We start from the raw sequence: 20,000 nt of genomic DNA, 5'->3' as shown, positions 1-20,000 counted from the left end.
ATAAAGTTCCTCGCCAGGAATTGTTCGATCGGCACAAACCAACACCGGCCTTTGGGAGCCATCGCTCATCGTGATGGATTGACGGACCTCGTGCTCATTTTGGCCGACCGCGTACCACTTGCGAACATGGATGGCCATCTCTGCTCCTCGCTGGGGAGGGCAAAATTTTGTAGTGCGACGCCCAAGCAGATGTGCCCTTGGCCGAGGCCTCGGGCACAACTTGCGTTCAAAGACTTGATGATTCATGGGATTCTGCAATTCACACTAAGTATCGCATTTCGCTACATTCTTCATTGTGCTGAGAGCCAAGATATCTATTGCTGAGGGTCATGATTTTGTTTTGTTTTTGCCTTTCGGCGACCCAAGTGCGCAAGGTGCTGGCTCACACTTCGTTCTTTGGATTTCTAAGGTGCGCGATGCACCCATGTGTTGTTGGGTGTTGACACATCCCGAACCCCAAGCACCCAATGGGTGCGATGAGGAACGCTGTGGTGTGTCCCTGCCTCATCCCCTTGCAAAGGTGGGAGGTGATGCATGGGAGAGCCATGTCAGTGGACAGGGCCCTTGCCCCGCAAATCATGCGAGTGCACCCATCCTAAACACAGAACACTCCAAGCGACGAGTCAACACACCTGGGCAAGGCAACGGGGGGTTGCGATAGTCCCAACTTGTCACCATCAAAATGATGAATCCCTAGCACAGTGCCGCGCACACGATTGGACCATGAAATCTCAACTGGGGATGAGGCCCAGACCCCCTCTGAACTACAACCGAGCAGAGACCTCTCGCTCCGACATTTATGTTGTTAGAAGGCACTGATCCTAATCCAGATTGCATCTGAGTCTCTTCTTCGCCCCACGGGGAATCCACGCTTTCGATCACGAGCATTCGATGTGACCCTTGACCTCAACGGCACTGGACCCATAGCTTGGCCGTCCAGCACATCACTACAGGGTCGAGTGTCTGCACATCGCCAAGATTTCAGGGGCAGGGAGGAGGCTAGCTCCATCCCCTACATGATTCAGGGTCTCAAACCAACAATGATCCTACCACAGGTTCACCTACGGTAACCTTGTTACGACTTCTCCTTCCTCTAAATGATAAGGTTCAGTGAACTTCTTGCGACATCACCGACAGGAACCGTTGTCATCGCCACGATTCGAACACTTCACCGGATCATTCAATTGGTAGGAGCGACGGGCGGTGTGTACAAAGGGTAGGGACGTAGTCAACGCGAGCTGATGACTCGCGCTTACTAGGGTTTCCTCATTGAAGATCAATAATTGCAATGGTCTATCCCCATATCGATGCAATTTGGCAAGATTTCCCAAACCTTTCAAGCCAGGGAGAGAAACTCGTTGGTTGCATCAGTGTAGCGTGTGTGCGGCCCAGAACATCTAAGGGCATCATAGACCTATTATTGCCTCAAACTTCCATGGCCTAGGAGGCCATAGTCCCTCTAAGAAGCTGGCCGCAAAGGGGAACCTCCGCATAGCTAGTTAGCAGGCTAAGGTCTTGTTCGTTAACAGAATTAACCAGACAAATCACTCCACCAACTAAGAACGGCCATGCACCACCACCCATAGAATCAAGAAAGAGCTCTGAATCTATCAATCCTTACTATGTCTGCACCTGGTAAGTTTCCCCGTGTTGAGTCAAATTAAGCCACAGGCTCCACTCCTGGTGGTGCCCTTCCGTCAATTCCTTTAAGTTTTAGCCTTGCGACCATACTCCCCTCGGAACCCAAACACTCTGATTTCTCAGAAGGTGCTGGTGGAGTCCTTAGAGCAACATCGGCCGATCCCTGGTCAGCATCATTTATGGTTGAGACTAGGACGGTATCTGATCGTCTTCGAGCCCCCAACTTTTGTTCTTGATTAATGAAAACATCCTTGGCAAATGCTTTTGCAGTGGTTCGTCTTCCATAAATCCAAGAATTTCACCTCTGACAATGAAATACAAATGCTCCCGACAGTCCCTATTAATCATTACTCCGGTCCCGAAGGCCAACAGAACAGGACCAGACTCCTATCGCGTTATTCCTTGCTAATGTATTCAAAGCGTAGGCTTGCTTTGAGCACTCTAATTTTTTCAAAGTAATGGCACCGGAATTGGAACCCAGCCAATTAAGGCCAGGAACACGCCGCCGACAGAAGGGACGTGAGGGCCAGTGCACACCTAGAAGGCGGACCGACCGTGACGAGCTAAGGTCCAACTATGAGCTTTTTAACTGCAACAACTTAAATATACGCTATTGGAGCTAGAATTACCATGGCTGCTAGCACCAGACTTGCCCTCCAATGGATCCTCGTTAAGGGATTTAGATTGTACTCATTCTAATTACCAGACTCGATGAGCCCAGTATTGTTATTTATTGACACTACCTCCCCGTGTCAGGATTGGGTAATTTGCATGCCTGCTGCCTTCCTTTGATGTGGTAGCCATTTCTCAGGCTCCCTCTCCAGAATTGAACCCTAATTCTCTGTCACCCGTCACCACCATGGTAGGCCTCTATCCTACCATCGAAAGTTGATAGGGCAGAAATTTGAATGAAGCATTGCCAACACAAAGGCCATGCAATCCGTCGAGTTATCATGAATCACCAGAATAGCAGGCGAGCCTATGTCGGCCTTTTATCTAATAAATGCATCCCTTCCAAGAGTCAAGATTTGGTGCACGTATTAGCTCTAGAATTACTATGGTTATCCGAGTAGCAAAGTACCATCAAAGAAACTATAACTGATTTAATGAGCCATCCGCAGTTTCATAGTCTGAAATAGTTCATACTTAGACATGCATGGCTTAATCTTTGAGACAAGCATATGACTACTGGTAGGATTGACTAGTTAGCTTCTAACAATGAGGGGACCCCCAAGACTTGCTATAGCTAAGGGATGCCCGCTGCGATGGGAAACTAAAATTTTCATTCGCTCTGTCATGCATCCAAACATAATCCACCGCACAAGCCAAAAGAATGACGTTCACAGCACATGCAGGACTCGCAACACTTAAAGATTTCACACAAGAGGAAAGTGTCCCATCATCGATCGGAGAGGGCCGAACAGGGAGCCTCAGTTTATAGGCACCTGGGAAGAACATCTTGTATAGAACCCTTTACCCTCGAACTCACTGTTGCCACTACTCAGAAAGAAGCCTCGAGTCTGTACGAGATGCACCACGCACGTAGCCACCTCAATTGTAAGGCCACTCAGAGACATCCATTTCCCAAGCATATGGCTCCTACACGCCTGTTGAGGTGCACCCGCATAGACAAAATCCTTCTCGATCACAACAAACATTTTCCCATGACGAAGAGCTAGTTGCCGAAGTGCCAACGGAGACCACCGTGCTGAAGGGTGAAGGGCCATGCGAGTCGAAAACATGGCTGGTTATGCAATTGGTGGGGGCATCACTGTGCACGCGACCACCTTAATTAAAAGGCCGCTCAAGGGCATCATGTATAACAACACCCCCTCCGCACATTTATAGGTGATGAGAGCCTGCCCGCATACACGGACATGTCCAACCTCTTGCAAATATCTCCTTTCTCAGCACAGCCTCGCTAACCGTTCCCCGTGACACTTGATCTACCAGCAAAGGTATAGAAAAGTTCCTACGGCTAAACACTCACACTAGCATTGTCAGACAAGCTTCAATCTCATGCACATGCACATACTGAAGAACTGGCACCGCGAGGGAACCACCCACGAGCACCCACATCTTGAAAAAAAACATTCGTGCAATTTCTTCCCCTAGACAGACACGTTGGGCCTGCACTTGTCGGAGCATTGCAAAGACAAGCGCTCTAGTTTGCAGGAGCTTGAGAAGAACATCTCGTACGAAACTCGTTCCCCCAAAATGCTCGAATCACAAATGCTTGCAGCAAGGTCATAATGCAAAGATGTACACCATGCACACGACCAAGTAAGGACACTCAGAGACATCCATTTCCCAGGCATATGCCCCCTACACACTTTTTGGTGCACCCCATACAAACGGCAATACCTCAACAAGCCCTCCTATGAGTATCTCTCGCAGAACCCACAAGCCACAGCAATTCGGATCGCACAGGGTAGGACAAGGCATGGAGATTTTATGCATCCAAACAAAAATTATCGGTAATACTCTACGCTTCTACTTGCCTGGACCACAAAGGCTATCATGACAGTGCCATGCACTTCTATAGGATGAGACAGTGAAGAGGCGAGCACACACCGAGAATGTACTAGCGAAGAAATTATGTGGCAACCAAACCTTTCGCTGGCCCCCCTCTCTATCCCAAGGCTCTACCGATCGGCAAAAACTTAGGGTGGAGAGTAGACCCTTGATGAAATTAGGGACGTCAAGCAATGCACCCATGCAACCAGCTCTTTCCTTCTTGCCGTCCAGGTAGGATAAAAATGCAATGATAGAACGTGCCAATGAGACGGAGCCCTTGGCTAAAAGATACAACTCCATACACACTCAGCAACAAGCGCATCTTAGAATTGAACACCAAATGTGCAGTGTGTTGCATGCCGTGCAGACACCTACATATAGGTTGCATCTTTCATGCAAACTCTGCTACTGCGCAAACATAGGTTGCAATTAAAGAGAAATTGCAAGGCCGTCACAATGGCCCGAGGCCAATGCTCCGACTAAGTCAATTTTCTCTTGCAATCACCATGCCGCTATTCACAGAGAGATCTCCCCATTCACTTGTGATGCGATGCACAATCCAAGTGCTAGACGCGAGCTCAACCTTGAAAGGCCACTTTCCAAGGCATCCCCTGATGACACATTAGAAAGACAACCACTGTTGAACCATTTCCCAATGTTGTGCCAATCGAGTTGGCACAGAGGTGCTAGACGAGGGCTCCCATTTTAGATTGAGTTTTAAAATCACCAAGAAGATGTGGTGAGGGCTAGCAACCACTACCAAACCTTTTTCCAAAATTGCGCCAGCTGAGTGACAAGAAAACATGATCCAAAGGAGAGTCCAAGCTCGAGGGTGGGCTTCACGCCCCTCTAATTTATTCAACGTTGGCGTCCACCATTTCAAAAGCTGACATATCCATCCGCCCTGACAGCGGTGTTGAATCAATGAGGGGGGCACGAGAGAGGCTTGCGGCAACCACCTCTCCCATTGTAGCTGCGATAGGCATGCAAAATTTGTTTCTAGAGCACCAAGAACCCACCTCATGGCTATAGACAAGGGCTCGCCATTAGATCAACTTCAAAATCGCAAAACTGACGCGGTGTAGAATGGCAACCGCTGCCAAGTCTCTTCCATAATTGCGTTGGTCGAGTGATCGAAGAAGGTGATCTAAGAGAGGGTCCAAGCACAGGCATTTGCTGGGCAGATTTGTGCCGATGGCATAAATTTATGCAATACCCGAGGAACACCGGACGGAGGTGCTAGACGAGTGCCCCCGTTTTAGATCAAGTTTTAAAATCACAAAGTAGACGCGATGAGGGCTGGCAAGCGCTGCCAAACCTTTCTCTGAAATTGTACGAGCTAAGTGACAAGAAAACATGATCTAAAGGAGAGTCAAGGACTAGCACCCTTGATGGTGGGCTTCATGCCCCTCTAATTGATTCAATGTCGGCGTCCACCATTTCAAAATCCGACATATCCATCCACCCTGACAGTAGCATTGAATCAATGAGGGGGGCACGAGAGAGGCTCACGGCAACCACCTCTCCCAATGTAGCCACGATAGGCATGCAAAAAATTTTGCTAGACCACCAAGCACCCATGTCATGGCTATAGACAAGGGCTCGCCATTAGATCAACTTCGAAATCGCAGAATAGATGCGGTGTAGAATGGCAACCGCTGCCAAGTCTCTTCCGTAATTGCGTCAGTCGAGTGATCAAAGAAGGCGATCTAAGAGAGGGTCCAAGCGTAGGAATTCATTGGCGGATTCGTGCTGATGGCATAAATTTATGCAATACCCAAGCAACACCGGACAGATGTGCGAGATGAGGGCTCCCATTTTAGATCGAGTTTCAAAATCACCAAGTAGATGCGGTGAGGGCTGGCAACCGTTGCCAAACCTTTTTCAAAAATTGCGGCAGCTAAGTAACAAGAAAACATGATCTAAAGGAGAGTCCAGGTATAGCACCCATGAGGGTGGGCTTCATGCCCCTCTAATTGATTCAACGTCGGCGTCCACCCTTTCAAAATCCGACATATCCATCTGCACTGACAGCGGCCTTGAATCAATGAGGGGGGCACGGGAGAGGCTTGCGGCAACCACCTCTCCCATTGTAGCCACGATAGCCATGCAAAAAAAAATTTCTAGAGCACCTAGCACCCACCTCATGGCTAGAGACAAGGGCTCGCCATTAGATCAACTTTGAAATCGCAGAATAGACGCGGTGTAGAATGGCAACCACTACCAAGTCTCTTCCGTAATTGCATTGGTCAAGTGATCAAAGAAGGCGATCTAAGAGAGGGTCCAAGCATAGGCATTAGTTGGGGGATTTGCACCGATGGCAAGAATTTATGCAATACCCAAGCAACACCAGACGGAGGTGCTAGACAAGGGCTCCCATTTTAGATCAAGTTTTAAAATCACCAAGAAGACGCGGTGAGGGCTGGCAATGGCTGCCAAACCTTTTTCCAAAATTGCGCCAGCTGAGTGACAAGAAAACATGATCTAAAGGAGAGTCCAAGAATTAGCACCCTCGAGGGTGGGCTTCATGCCCCTCTAATTGATTCAACGTTGATGTCCACCATTTCAAAATCCGACATATCCATCTGGCCTGACAGTGGTACCCGCTACCAAGTCTCTTCTCTAATTGCGTCGGTCGAGTGATCGAAGAAGGCGATCTAAGAGAGGGTCCAAGCATAGGGATTAGTTGGGGGATTTTCATCGATGGCAAGAATTTATGCAATACCTGAGCAACACCGGATGGAGGTGCTAGAGGAGGGCTCCCGTTTTAGATCGAGTTTTAAAATCACCAAGAAGATGCGGTGAGGGCTGGAAATCGCTGCCAAACCTTTTTCCAAAATTGCGGCAGCTGAGTGACAAGAAAACATGATCTACAAGAGAGTCCAGGAATAGCACCCTTGACGGTGGGCTTCAATCCCTTCTAATTGATTCAATGTCGGCGTCCACCATTTCAAAATCCAACATATCCATCCGCCTTGATAGTGGCATTCAATCAATGAGCTGGGCATGGGAGAGGCTCGCGGCAACCACCTCTCCCATTGTAGCCGTGGTAGGCTCGCAAAAAATTTTGCTAGAGCACCAAGCATCCACCTCATGGCTATAGACAAGGGCTCACCATTAGATCAACTTCAAAATCGCAGAATGGATACGGTGTAGAATGGCAACTGCTGCCAAGTCTCTTCTGTAATTGCGCCGATCGAGTGATCGAAGAAGGTGATCTAAGAGAGGGTCCAAGCATGTAGGCATTCGTTGGGGGATTCACGCCGATGGCATAAATTTATGCAATACCTGAGCAACACTGGACGAAGGTGCTAGATGAGGGCTCCCATTTTAGATCGAGTTTTAAAATCTCCAAGTAGACACGGTGAGGGCTGGCAATCGCTGCCAAACCTTTTTCTGAAATTGCACCAGCTGAGTGACAAGAAAACATAATCTAAAGGAGAGTCGAGGAATAGCACCCTCGAGGGTGGGCTTCATGCCCCCTCTAATTGATTCAACTTTGGCATCCACCGTTTCAAAATCTGACATATCCATCCGCCCTGACAGCGGTGTTGAATCAATGAGGGGGGCACGGGAGAGGCTTGCGGCAACCACCTCTCCCATTGTAGCCACGATAGGCACGCAAAAAATTTTGCTAGAGTGCCAAGCACCCACCTCATGGCTAGAGACAAGGGCTCGCCATTAGATCAACTTTGAAATCACTGAACAGACGCACTGTAGAATGGCAACCGCTGCCAAGTCTCTTTCATAGTTGCGTCAGTCGAGTGATTGAAGAAGGTGATCTAAGAGAGGGTCCAAGCGTAGGCATTTGTTGGGGGATTTGCACTAATGGCATAATTTTATGCAATACCCGAGCAACACCGGACAGATGTGCTAGACGAGGGCTCCCATTTTAGATCGAGTTTTAAAATCACCAAGAAGACGCGGTGAGGGATGGCAACCGCTGCAAAACCTTTTTCCGAAATTGCGCCAGCTGAGTGATAAGAAAACATGATCTAAAGGAGAGTCGATGGATAGCACATCCAGGGTGGGCTTCATGCCCCTCTAATTGATTCAACGTCGGCGTCCACCATTTCAAAATCTGACATATCCATCCGCCTTGACACCGTCATTGAATCAATGAGAGGGGCACAGGAGAGGCTCGCGGCAACCACCTCTCCTATATAAGCTATTAGTGCGAGGCTCGCTCTACATTAGAAATTGGCAAACACACCGACAACTACCTTAAAAATCCAAATCCTTTAAAATTCCTACCAAACAGCCATTCATGACCCAATTTTTTATGAGGTCGATAGAGGAGCAAAATATTGTCATCGGTTAGGAGATGTGAGTTCATGGAGCCAAGGGACTGAAATGGTAATCAAGCTCATCCGATCAACTGGATGAATTTCACCTTGGAGGGGCCCAATCCAAAAGTTTCGAAGGTCATCTCCTGGAACTCTCGAGAGAAAGGCCCATCTTACATGCAAACTCTTCTACTGCGCAAACATAGGTTGCAATTAAAGAGAAATTGCGAGGCCGTCACAATGGCCCGAGGCCAATGGTTCTGACTAAGTCAATTTTCTCTTGCAATCACCATGCCGCCGTTCATAGAGAGATCTCCCCATTCACTTGTGACGCGACACACAATCCAAGTGCTAGTTGTGAGCTCGCCCTTGAAAGAAAGACCACTTTCCAAGACATCCCCCGATGACACATTGGAATGTCAACCATTGTCGAACCATTCCCAATGTTGTGCCGATCGAGTTGGCACAGAGGCGACCTTAGGGAGCTCCCACGTAGCAATCGGGATGTGCTTTCGTGCCCATCTCTCACAAAAACCAATGTTAGCTATGGACAAATTTGGAATCCAAGGGCTCGCATCCATCGATATCGTCGGCACTGGGTCTATATATTAAAAGGCCACGGAGAGGTTTCGATAAGAGAAGCTCCCCTGCTCACTCGCACAAACATCCCAAATTCTTGACATAAGCTCCTGCCCTTAGCATTGCTCTCCAGATCACTACAATGACACATTGGAATGAAAACCACTGTCAAACAACTCCCGAAATTGTGGCAATGGAATGAGAAAGAAGAGCAACTTTGGGGAGCCACGCATAGCAAATGGGCTGCTGCTGCTTCATTCTGCTCTTATATAGATCTGACGTCGTTGATTTCTTTTGGAATCTGAGGCTGCATTCATCCTTGCTCAAACAAGCAATGGCTCTTCTAATCGAATGGCCATGGGAAGCCTCCGATAACAAAGGCTCCCTTGTCACTCTTGATGCGCAGGCCAACTGCTAGACGACGGCTCGACTTTCAGATTGCTGCCCAGGCAACCACCACAATGGCACCATTGGAATGACAACCGCTGCCAAACCATTCTGAAAATTTTTTGCCAAAGAAGTTGTTGCGTAGAGAATAACTCTGGGGAGAGAGAACTTGCATAGAAAAATTGGGATGGCTTCATGGCCCTCCCAATAGAAATGATGCTGGTGCCAATATTCCAAAAATTCGAGTAACGTGTCTTTCATGAACACCAGCACTGATTTCTATTGGGGAGGGTCATCGAGAGCTTTTGTTATCAAAGCTCCCATTGTAGCCGTGAAAGGCACACAAAAAATTGCTAGAGCCCCAAGCACCTAGCTCATGGCTAGACAAGGGCTCGCCATTAGATCAACTTCGAAATCGCTGAACAGACGCATTGTGGAATGGCAACCACTGCCAAGCCTCTTCCGTAATTGCGTCCGTCGAGTGATCGAAGAAGGTGATCTAAGAGAGAGTCCAAGGCTAGGGATTCATTGGGGGATTTGTGCTGATAGAAAAAAAATTATGCAATACCTGAGCAACACCGGATGAAGGTGCTAGACGAGGGCTCCCATTTTAGATTAGGTTTTAAAATCACCAAGTAGACGTGGTGAGGGCTAGCAACCACTGCCAAACCGTTTTTCGAAATTGCGCCAGCTGAGTGACAAGAAAACATGATCTAAAGGAGAGTCGAGGAATAGCACCCTTGAGGGTGGGCTTCATGCCCCTCTAATTGATTCAACGTCGGAATCCACCATTTGAAAATCTGACATATCCATCTGCCCTGACAGTGGCATTGAATCAATGAGGGGAGCACGGGAGAGGCTCGCAGAAACCACCTCTCCTGTTGTAGCCATGATAGGCATGCAAAAAATTTTGCTAGACCACCAAGCACCCATGTCATGGCTATAGACAAGGGCTCGCCATTAGATCGACTTCGAAATCGCTGAATAGACGCGCTGTAGAATGGAAATCGCTGCCAAGTTTCTTCCGTAATTGCGTCGGTTGAGTGATTGAAGAAGGTGATCTAAGAGAGGGTCCAAGCGTACTCATTCGTTGGGGGATTCATGCCGATGGAATAAATTTATGCAATACCCAAGCAACACCGGATAGAGGTGCTAGACGAGGGCTCCCATTTTAGATCGAGTTTTAAAATCACCAAGTAGACGCGGTGAGGGCTGGCAACCGCTGCCAAACCTTTTTCCAAAATTGCGCCAACTGAGTGACAAGAAACCATGATCTAAAGGAGATTCGAGGAATAGCACATCTAGGGTGGGCTTCATGCCCCTCTAATTGATTCAACGTCGGCGTCCACCATTTCAAAATCTGACATATCCATCCACCTTGACACCAGCATTGAATCAATGAGAGGGGCACGGGAGAGGCTCGCGACAACCACCTCTCCTATATAAGCTATTCGTGCAAGGCTCGCTCTGCATTAGAAATTAGCGAACACATCAAAAACTGCCTTAAAAATCCAAATCCTTTAAAATTCCTACCAAACAGCCATTCACGACCGAATTTTTTATGAGGTTGGTAGAGGAGCAAAAGATTATCATCGGTTAGGAGATGTGAGTTCATGGAGCCAAGGGACTGAAATGGTCATCGAGCTCATCTGATCAACTGGATGAATTTCACCTTGAAGGGGCCCAATCCAAAAAGTTTCAGAGGTCATCTCCTGGAACTCTCGAGAACAAGGCCCATCTTACATGCAAACTCTGCTACTGCACAAACATAGGTTGCAATTAAAGAGAAATTGCAAGGCCGTCACAATGGCCCGAGGCCAATGCTTTGACTAAGTCAATTTTCTCTTGCAATCACGATGCCGCTATTCATAGAGAGATCTCCCCATTCACTTGTGATGCGATGCACAATCCAAGTGATAGACGCGAGCTCGCCCTTGAAAGAAAGACCACTTTCCAAGACATCCCCCATTCACTTGTGATGCGACGCACAACCCAAGTGCTAGACGCGAGCTCACCCTTGAAAGAAAGACCACTTTCCAAGACATCCCCCGATAACACATTGGAATGACAACCACTGTCAAACCATTCCCAATGTTGTGCCGATCGAGTTGGCACAGAGGCGACCTTAGGGATCTCCCGCATAGCAATAGGGATTTGCTTTCATACCCATCTCTCACAAAATCCAATCTTAGCTGTGAACAAATTTTGCCGCAATAACAGCATTGGAATGATGATCGCTGTCGAACAACTCCAAAATTTGTGCCAATGGAGTGAGAAAGAATAGCAACTTTGGGGAGCCGCGCATCACAAATGGGCTGCTGCTTCATTCCGCTCTTATATATAGATCTGATGTCGTTGATTTTGTTTGGAATCTGAGGCTACATTCATCCTTGCTCACACAAGCAATGGCTCTTCTCATCGAATGGCCATGGGGAGCTTCCAATCACAAAGGCTCCCTTGTCACTCATGATGTGTAGCCCAACTGCTTTCCGAAATTGCGCCAACTGAGTGACAAGAAAACATGATCTAAAGGAGATTCGAGGAATAGCACGTCGAGGGTGGGCTTCATGCCCCTCCAATTGATTCAATGTCGGCGTCCACCATTTCAAAATATGACATTTCCATCCACCTTGACACCACCATTGAATCAATGAGAGGGGCATGGGAGAGGTTCGCGGCAACAACCTCTCCTATATAAGCTATTAGTGCGAGGCTTGCTCTGCATTAGAAATTAGCGAACACACTAACATCCCCCATAAAAATCCAAATCGTTGAAAATTCTGACCAAACAGCCATCCACGACCCAATTTATTATGAGGTCGTCTAAGGAGCAAAAGATTGTCATTGGTTAGGAGATGTGAATTCATGGAGCCAAGGGGCTGAAATGGTCATCGAGCTCATCGGATCAACTGGATGAATTTCACCTTGAAGGGGCCTAATCCAAAAGTTTCGGAGGTCATCTCTTGGAACTCTCAAGAACAAGGACCATCTTACTTGCAAACTCTACTACTGAGCAAACATAGGTTGCAATTGAAGAGAAATTGCCAGGCCATCACAGTGGCCCGAGGCCAATGCTCTGACTAAGTCAATTTTCTCTTGCAATAACCATGCCGCCGTTCACAGAGAGATCTCCCCATTCACTTGCGACGCGATGAACAATCCAAGTAATAGACGCGAGCTTTCCCTTGAAAGGCCACTTTCCAAGAGATCCCCCGATGACACATTGGAAAGACAACCACTGTCGAACCATTCCCAATGTTGTGCCGATTGAGTTGGCACAAAGGCGACCTTAGGGAGCTCCTGCATAGCAATCAGGATGTGCTTTCGTACCCATCTCTCACAAAAACCAATCTTAGCTGTGAACAAATTTAGAATCCAAGGCTCGTATCCATCGATATCATCGACACTGGGTCTATATATTCAAAGGCTACAGAGAGGTTTCGATAAGAGAAGCACCCCTACTCGCTCGCACAAACATCCCAAATTCTAGGCACAAGCTCTCGCCCTTAGCATCACTCTCCAGATCGCCGCAATGACACATTGGAATGACAACCGCTGTCGAACAACTCCCAAATTTGTGCCGATGGAGTGAGAAAGACGAGCAACTTTGGGGAGCCGCGCATAGCAAACGGGCTACTGCTTCATTCTGCTCTTATATATAGATCCAATGTCATTGATTTCTTTTGGAATCTGAGGCTGCATTCATCCTTGCTCACACAAGCAATGGCTCTTCTGATCGAATGTCCCAACTACTAGACGACGGCTCACCCTTCAGATCGCTGCCCAGGAAACCACCACAATGACACCATTGGAATGATAACCGCCGCTGAACCATTCTGAAATTTTTTTGCCAAGAAGTTGTTGCAAAGAGAACGACTTTGGGGAGAGAGCCCTCACATAGCAAAATCGGGATGGCTTCACGGCAGCTGGATGGGATTTGAATTCATGGAGCCAAGGGAGTGAAATGGTCATCGAGCTCATCTGATCAACTAGATGAATTTCACCTTTAAGGGGCCCAATCCAAAATTTTCAGAGGTCATCTCCTGGAACTGTCAAGAACAAAGGCCAATCTTACATGCAAACTCTGCTGCTGTGCAATGACACATTGGAACGACAACCGCTGTCGAACAACTTTCGAATTTGTTCCGATGGAGTGAGGAAGAAGAGCCAGATCAGGTCGACAAAAATGGCTAAGCCAGATCGAGTTGACGAAAACAGCTAAGCCAGATTGGGTCGGCCAGCATGGCTCGGCCACCATTTTTCGCTGAGAGCTTTCAATATTAAAGCTCCCATGTAGCCGCGATAAGTACACCATGACAAATTGCTAGATCGCCGAGCACCCATAGCAAATTGCCATTATACCAAGCAACGCCAGAGTGCTAGACAAGGGCTCGCGTTTAGATCAAGTTTTAAAATCACCAAAAAGACACGCCATGGATTGGAAACCATTGCCTCACTTTTTCCAAAATTGAGTCATCAAAAAACATGATCTAAAGGAGAGCCGAGGAAAAGCACTGAGATCGCTTCATGCCCCTTTCATTCATTCAACATCAGCATACACTGTTTGAAAACCCAACAATCTGATCCACCTAGACACCAATGTTGAATCAATGAAAGGGGCATGGGAGAGGCTCGCGGCAACAACCTCTCCTATAAAAGCTATTAGTGCGAGGCTCGCTCTGCATTAGAAATTTGCGATAGCACGAAAAACTCCCTTAAAAATATAATTCAATGAAAAATGTGACCAAACAGCCATCCATGACACCGTTTTTGGAGCTCGGCCAGATCAGCTCAGCTAGAACGGCTCGCCCAGATTGGCTCGGCCAGCATGGCTTGGCCAGAATGGCTCGGCCAGCATGGCTTGGCCAGAACGACTCGCCTAGATCAGCTCGGCTAACATGGCTCAGCTAGAATGGCTCGCCCAGATCGGCTCACCCAGATTGGCTCGGCCAGCATGGCTCAGCCAGAACGGCTCACCCAGATCGGCTCGGCCAGCATGGCCAGGCCAGATCGGCTCGGCCAGCATGGCTCGGCCAAAATGGCTCACCCAGATCGGCTCGGCTAGAATGGGTCACCCAGATTGGGTCGGCCAGAATGGCTCGCCCAGATCAGCTTGGCTAGATGAAAGGATGAAAGGACTGGATGAAAGGACTTAAAGAGTCGACTTGGTGAGTGTACTTGGTGGGGCGACTTGATGAACACACTTGAAGAATTGACTTGGTTAGAGTACTTTGTGGGGTGACTTGATGAACGGACTCAAAGAGTTGACTTGGTGAGAGTACCTAGTGGCTCGACTTGATGAGAAGACTTAAAGAGTCAACTTTGTGAGAGTACTTGGCGGGGTGAACTGATGAACGAACTTAAAGAGTCAGCTTGGTGGGAGTACTTGGTGGGCCGACCTGGTGGGGTGACTTTATGGACGGACTTAAAGAGTCGGCTTGGTTAGAGTACTTGTTCTGGTGACTTGATGAATGGACTTGAAGAGTCGACTTGGTGGGGTGACTTGATGAAAGGACTTAAAGTGTCAACTTGGTGAGAGTACTTGGCGGGGTGACTTGATGAACAAAATTTAAGGGTCAACTTGGCAGGGTGACTTGATGAACGGACCGAAAGAGTTGACTTGGTGAGAGTACTTGGCGGGGTGAACTGATGAACAGACTTAAAGAGTCAACTTGGTGGGAGTACTTGGTGGGCCGACTTGATGAACAAACTTATAGAGTCGACTTGGTGAGAGTAGTTGTTCTGGTGACTTGATGAACAGACTTAAAGAGTCGGCTTGGTGGGGTGACTTGATGAAAGGACTTAAAGAGTCGACTTGGTGGGGTGATTTGATGAACGAACTTAAAGGGTTGACTTTGCGGGGTGACTTGATGAACGAACATAAAGAGTTGACTTGGTGAGAGTACTCGGTGGGGTGACCTGATGAACAAACTTAGAGAGTCGACTTGGTGAGAGTACTTGGTGGGCCGACCTGGTTGGGTGACTTCATGAACTGACTTAAAGAGTCGACTTGGTGGGAGTACTTGGTGGGGTGACTTGATGAACGGACTTCAAGGGTTGACTTGGCGAGGTGACTTGATGAACAGTCCTAAATAGTTGACTTGGTGAGAGTACTTTGTGTGGTGACTTGATGAAAAGACTTAAAGAGTCAAATTGGTGAGAGTACTTGGTGGGGTGACTTGATGAATGCACTTGAAGGGTCAACTTGGTGGGGTGACTTTATGAACAGACCTAAAGAGTTGACGTGGTGAGAGTTCTTGGTGGGGTGACTTGATGAACATAGTTAAAGAGTCGACTTGGTGAGAGTACTTGGTCGGGTGACTTGATGAATGCACTTGAGGAATTGACTTGGTTAGAGTACCTGGCGGGGTGACTTGATGAACGAACTTAGAGAGTCGACTTGGTGAGAGTACTTGGTGACTTGGTGGGCCGACCTGCCCGGGTGACTTGATGAACAAACTTAAAGAGTCAACTTGGTTAGAGTACTCGGTGGGCTGACCTGGTCACGTGACTTGATGAACGAAGTTAAAGAGTCAACTTGGTGGGTCGACTTGGCTGGGTGACTTGATGAACGAACTTAAAGAGTCAACTTGGTGGGTCGAACTAGTGGGGTGACTTGGTGAGAGTACTTGGTGGGCTGACCTGGCAGGGTAACTTGATGAACAAACTTAGAGAGTGAACTTTGTGAGAGTACTTGGTGGGTCGAACTAGCGGGGTGACTTGATGACAAAACTTAAAGAGTCAACCTGGTGAGAGAACTTGGTGGGCCAACATGGTGAGGTGACTCAGTGAGTTGGTTCATTGAGATGACATTGTGAGCTGACTTGGCGAGTTGACCTGGCGAGCAAACTTAAAGAGTCGACTAGGCAACGTACTCGAGTCGACTTGGTGAGGCGACCTGGCGAGCAGGCTCAAAGAGTCAACATGGTGAGGCGACTCATTGAGTCAACATGGTGAGGCAACTCATGGTGAGGAGTTATCCTTGAGGTGACTTGGTGGGCCTACTTGATTAGTCAACTTGGTGAGCCAACCTGACGACCTGACACGGTGAGTGGGCTTAAAGAGGCGACGACTTGGTGGGGTAACTCGGCAAGCCAACTTATCAAGGCGAGATGGTGAGTCGACTTGGTGAGCTGACTTGGTGAGCACACTTAAAGAGTCAACTTTGTGAGGTGACTCGGTGAGTTAGCCCGCACTCACACAAATTGCAAACCCCACCCACTAGGAATTTGGCACCTGAGAGATTGTTACGAGCTCACAAGAAAAAACCTTGCAAACCCCACCCCAACCCAGAATTTGGCACTTGGGAGATTTTCTCGCCCTCGCGCAAATTACAAACCCCACCCACCTTAGAGTCAAAAAAGGTTTTACGAATCGAGGTGACAGAGGGCTGAATCTCAGTCGATTGTGGCAGCAAGGCCACTCTGCCACTTACAATACCCTGTCGCTTATTTAAGTCATCTGCAAAAGATTCTTCTCGTCGACCGCTTGAAATTAATATCCAAGGTTGGTCTAACAGGCTAGTGCGCCGATCAAAGATGGCCAATGACATGAGCCCCTGGGAGTGCAAGAGCACCCCTACTGCGGGTCGCGATGCAGCCAGAGAGAGATATGCACTGCATCTAGCGTGGATTCTGACTTAGAGGTGTTTAGTCATAATTTGACACAGGGTAGCTTCACGGAACTGGCTTTTCAACCAAGCGCGATGACCAAATGTGTGAATCAACAGTTCCTCTAGTACTAAGTTGAATTACTATCGCGGTGCAGATCATCAGTAGGGTAAAACTAACCTGTCTCACGACGGTCTAAACCCAGCTCACGTTCCCTATTGGTGGGTGAACAATCCAGCACTTGGTGAATTCTGCTTCACAATGATAGGAAGAGCTAACATCGAAGGATCAAAAAGCAATGTCGCTATGAACGCTTGGCTACCACAAGCTAGTTATCCCTATGGTAACTTTTCTGACACCTCTAGGTTACAATTCTGAAAGTCTAAAGGATCAATAGGCCACGCTTTCACGGTTTGTATTCGTACTGCAAATCAAAATCAAATGAGCTTTTACCCTTTTGTTCCACATGAGATTTTTGTTCTCGTTGAGCTCATCTTAGGACACCTGCGTTATCTTTTAACAGATGTGCTGCCCCAGCCAAACTCCCCACCTGAAAATGTCTTTCGCCCGGATCGGTGCGCCTAGACACACCTTAAGGCCAAAAACAAGGGCATTGCCCCATCTCTGCCTCACAGAATAAGTAAAATAATGTTAAAAGTAGTGGTATTTCACTTGCACCTGAAAGCTCCCACTTATTCTACACCTCTCAAGTCATTTCACAAAGTCAGACTAGAGTCAAGCTCAACAGGGTCTTCTTTCCTCGCTGATTCCGCCAAGCCCGTTCCCTTGGCTGTGGTTTTGCTAGATAGTAGATAGAAAAAATCACATTGTGTCAGCATCTGTAGGGACCATTGCAATGCTTTTTTTTAATTAAACAGTCAGATTCCCCTTGTCCATACCAGTTCTGAGTCGACTATTCATTGCCTAGGGAAAGCCCTCTTAAGGGGGCGTCCTACGTCCGTTGCCTGATCAGCATGCGACAGCCCACCCTCGCTGTGGGAGCAGCTTGGGCAGGCCGCCAATAGCCCACAAGTTTGGGGTGCAGACCCCTAGGCCCATCCCTCAGAGCCAATCCTTTTTTAGAAGTTACGAATCCATTTTGCCAACTTCCCTTACCTACATTGTTCTATTGACCAGAGGCTGTTCACCTTGGAGACCTGATGTAGTTATGAGAATGATCGAGCATGAATGGTACTCAGTCCTCTAGATTTTCAAGGGCCACTGAAGGTGCACTGGACACCACGGGACGTGCGGTGCTCTTCTAGCCACTAGACCCTATCTCTGGTTGAACCAATTTTAGGGTGGGCAGGCTGTTAAAAAGGAAAGATAACTCTTCCTGGGGCCCTCGCCGACATCTCCAGATTTCCTAATGTTGCCATTCGCCGCCATGTCCCAGTTCAAGAATATTAACTTGATTCCCTTTCGATGATCGTGCAAAGTGCGCCCTTGAAATAGGGTTTCCCCATCTCTTAGGATCGACTAACCCATGTCCAAGTGCTGTTCACATGGAACCTTTCCCCACTTAAGTCTTCAAAGTTCTCATTTGAATATTTGCTACTACCACCAAGATCTGCACCGGGGGTGGGTCCACCCAGGCTCACACCCAAGGTTTCGCAACAACCCCCACATCCTCCTACTCATCGAAGCCTGGCACTTGCCCCAACGGCCAAGTATAGGTTGCGCGCTTCAGCGCCATCCATTTTTGGGGCTAGTTCATTCGGCAGGTGAGTTGTTACACACTCCTTAGCAGATTTTGACTTCCATGACCATCGTCCTGCTGTCTTAATCAACCAACACCCTTTGTGGGATCTGGGTTAGCACACAATTTGGCACCGTAACTCAGCTTTCGGTTCATCTCGCATCGCCAGTTCTGCTTACCAAAAATGGCCCACTTGGAGCTCACGATTCCATGGCACGGCTCAACAGAGCAGCCGTGCCGACTTACCTATTTAAAGTTTGAGAATAGGTCAAGGGCGTTACGCCCCCGATGCCTCTAATAATTTGCTTTACCCGATAAAAATCACACGTGAGCTCCAGCTATCTTGAGGGAAACTTCAAAGGAAACCAGCTACTAGACGGTTCGATTAGTCTTTCGCCCCTATACCCAAGTTAGATGAACAATTTGCACGTCAGTATCACTACGGGCCTCCACCAGAGTTTCCTTTGGCTTCGCCCTGCTCAGGCATAGTTCACCATCTTTCGGGTCCCAACAGGTGTGCTTGCACTCGAACCCTTCACAGAAGATCAGGGTCGATCGACGGTGCACCCCCTGAGAGGGGATCTTGCTAGTCAGCTTCCTTGCACCTCGTGGGTTTTCCCAACCTGCCAACTCGCACACATGTTAGACTCCTTGGTCCATGTTTCAAGATGGGTCGGGTGGAAAGCCCGCTGGCCAGCGCCACAAGTGCATAAGTGCCCAAGAGCCCACCGTAAAGGTGCGTGCTTTGCTCCTCGACGGCTGTAACGGAAGTATTTGTGCAACTAGAAGGTCACGCTTGTGCCACTGCGATAGCCCGCGCTGGCACGTCCCACGAACTAAGCGGCAGACCGGCTCACACCGTTCTGCATCCGACCGGGGCACATCGCCGGCCTCCATCCACTTCCCTCCTGACAATTTCAAGCACTCTTTAACTCTCTTTTCAAAGTCCTTTTCATTTTTACCTCATGGTACTTGTTCGCTATCAGTCTCTCACCCGTATTTAGCCTTGGACAGAATTTACCACCCGATTAGGGCTGCATTCCCAAACAACCCGACTCGCCGACAGCGCCTCATGGTGCGACAGGGTCTGGGCCCGACGGGGCTCTCCCCCTCTCCGGCGCCCCCTCCCAAGGGACTTGGGCTTGGTCCATCGCTGAGGATGCTTCTACAGACTACAATTTGACAGGCGCAGGCATCAATTTTCATGCTAGGCTCTTCTCGGTTCGCTCACCGTTACTAGGGGAATCCTGGTAAGTTTCTTTTCCTTTGCTTATTGATATG

The 20,000-nt window shown here is 48.2% G+C and overlaps 3 non-coding genes across 3 annotated transcripts in view; all 3 read right to left on the bottom strand.

Annotated features, from left to right (window-relative positions):
• Positions 1-175: 175 nt before the first annotated feature.
• On the bottom strand, positions 176-329 carry LOC149578987 (5.8S ribosomal RNA). Its single transcript, XR_016358130.1, has one exon. It is a non-coding gene; the product is annotated as a 5.8S ribosomal RNA (ribosomal RNA).
• Positions 330-1,038: 709 nt separating this feature from the next.
• Positions 1,039-2,849, bottom strand: LOC149578986 (18S ribosomal RNA). Its single transcript, XR_016357598.1, has one exon. It is a non-coding gene; the product is annotated as an 18S ribosomal RNA (ribosomal RNA).
• Positions 2,850-16,779: 13,930 nt separating this feature from the next.
• Positions 16,780-20,000, bottom strand: part of LOC149578985 (25S ribosomal RNA) — a 3,259-nt gene continuing 38 nt past the window's right edge. Inside the window, exon 1 of the ribosomal RNA XR_016357941.1 lies at positions 16,780-20,000. This exon is cut by the window's right edge and continues 38 nt beyond it. This is a non-coding gene — a ribosomal RNA (25S ribosomal RNA).

The sequence above is a fragment of the Cupressus sempervirens genome, chromosome 1 (assembly GCF_028749045.1).
Source record: "Cupressus sempervirens isolate cs-2001-9-10 chromosome 1, ASM2874904v1, whole genome shotgun sequence".
Classification (NCBI taxonomy): Eukaryota; Viridiplantae; Streptophyta; class Pinopsida; order Cupressales; family Cupressaceae; genus Cupressus; species Cupressus sempervirens.
The sequence above is the reverse complement of the archived record's forward strand: the minus strand, read 5'-3'. Positions and strand labels throughout refer to the sequence as shown.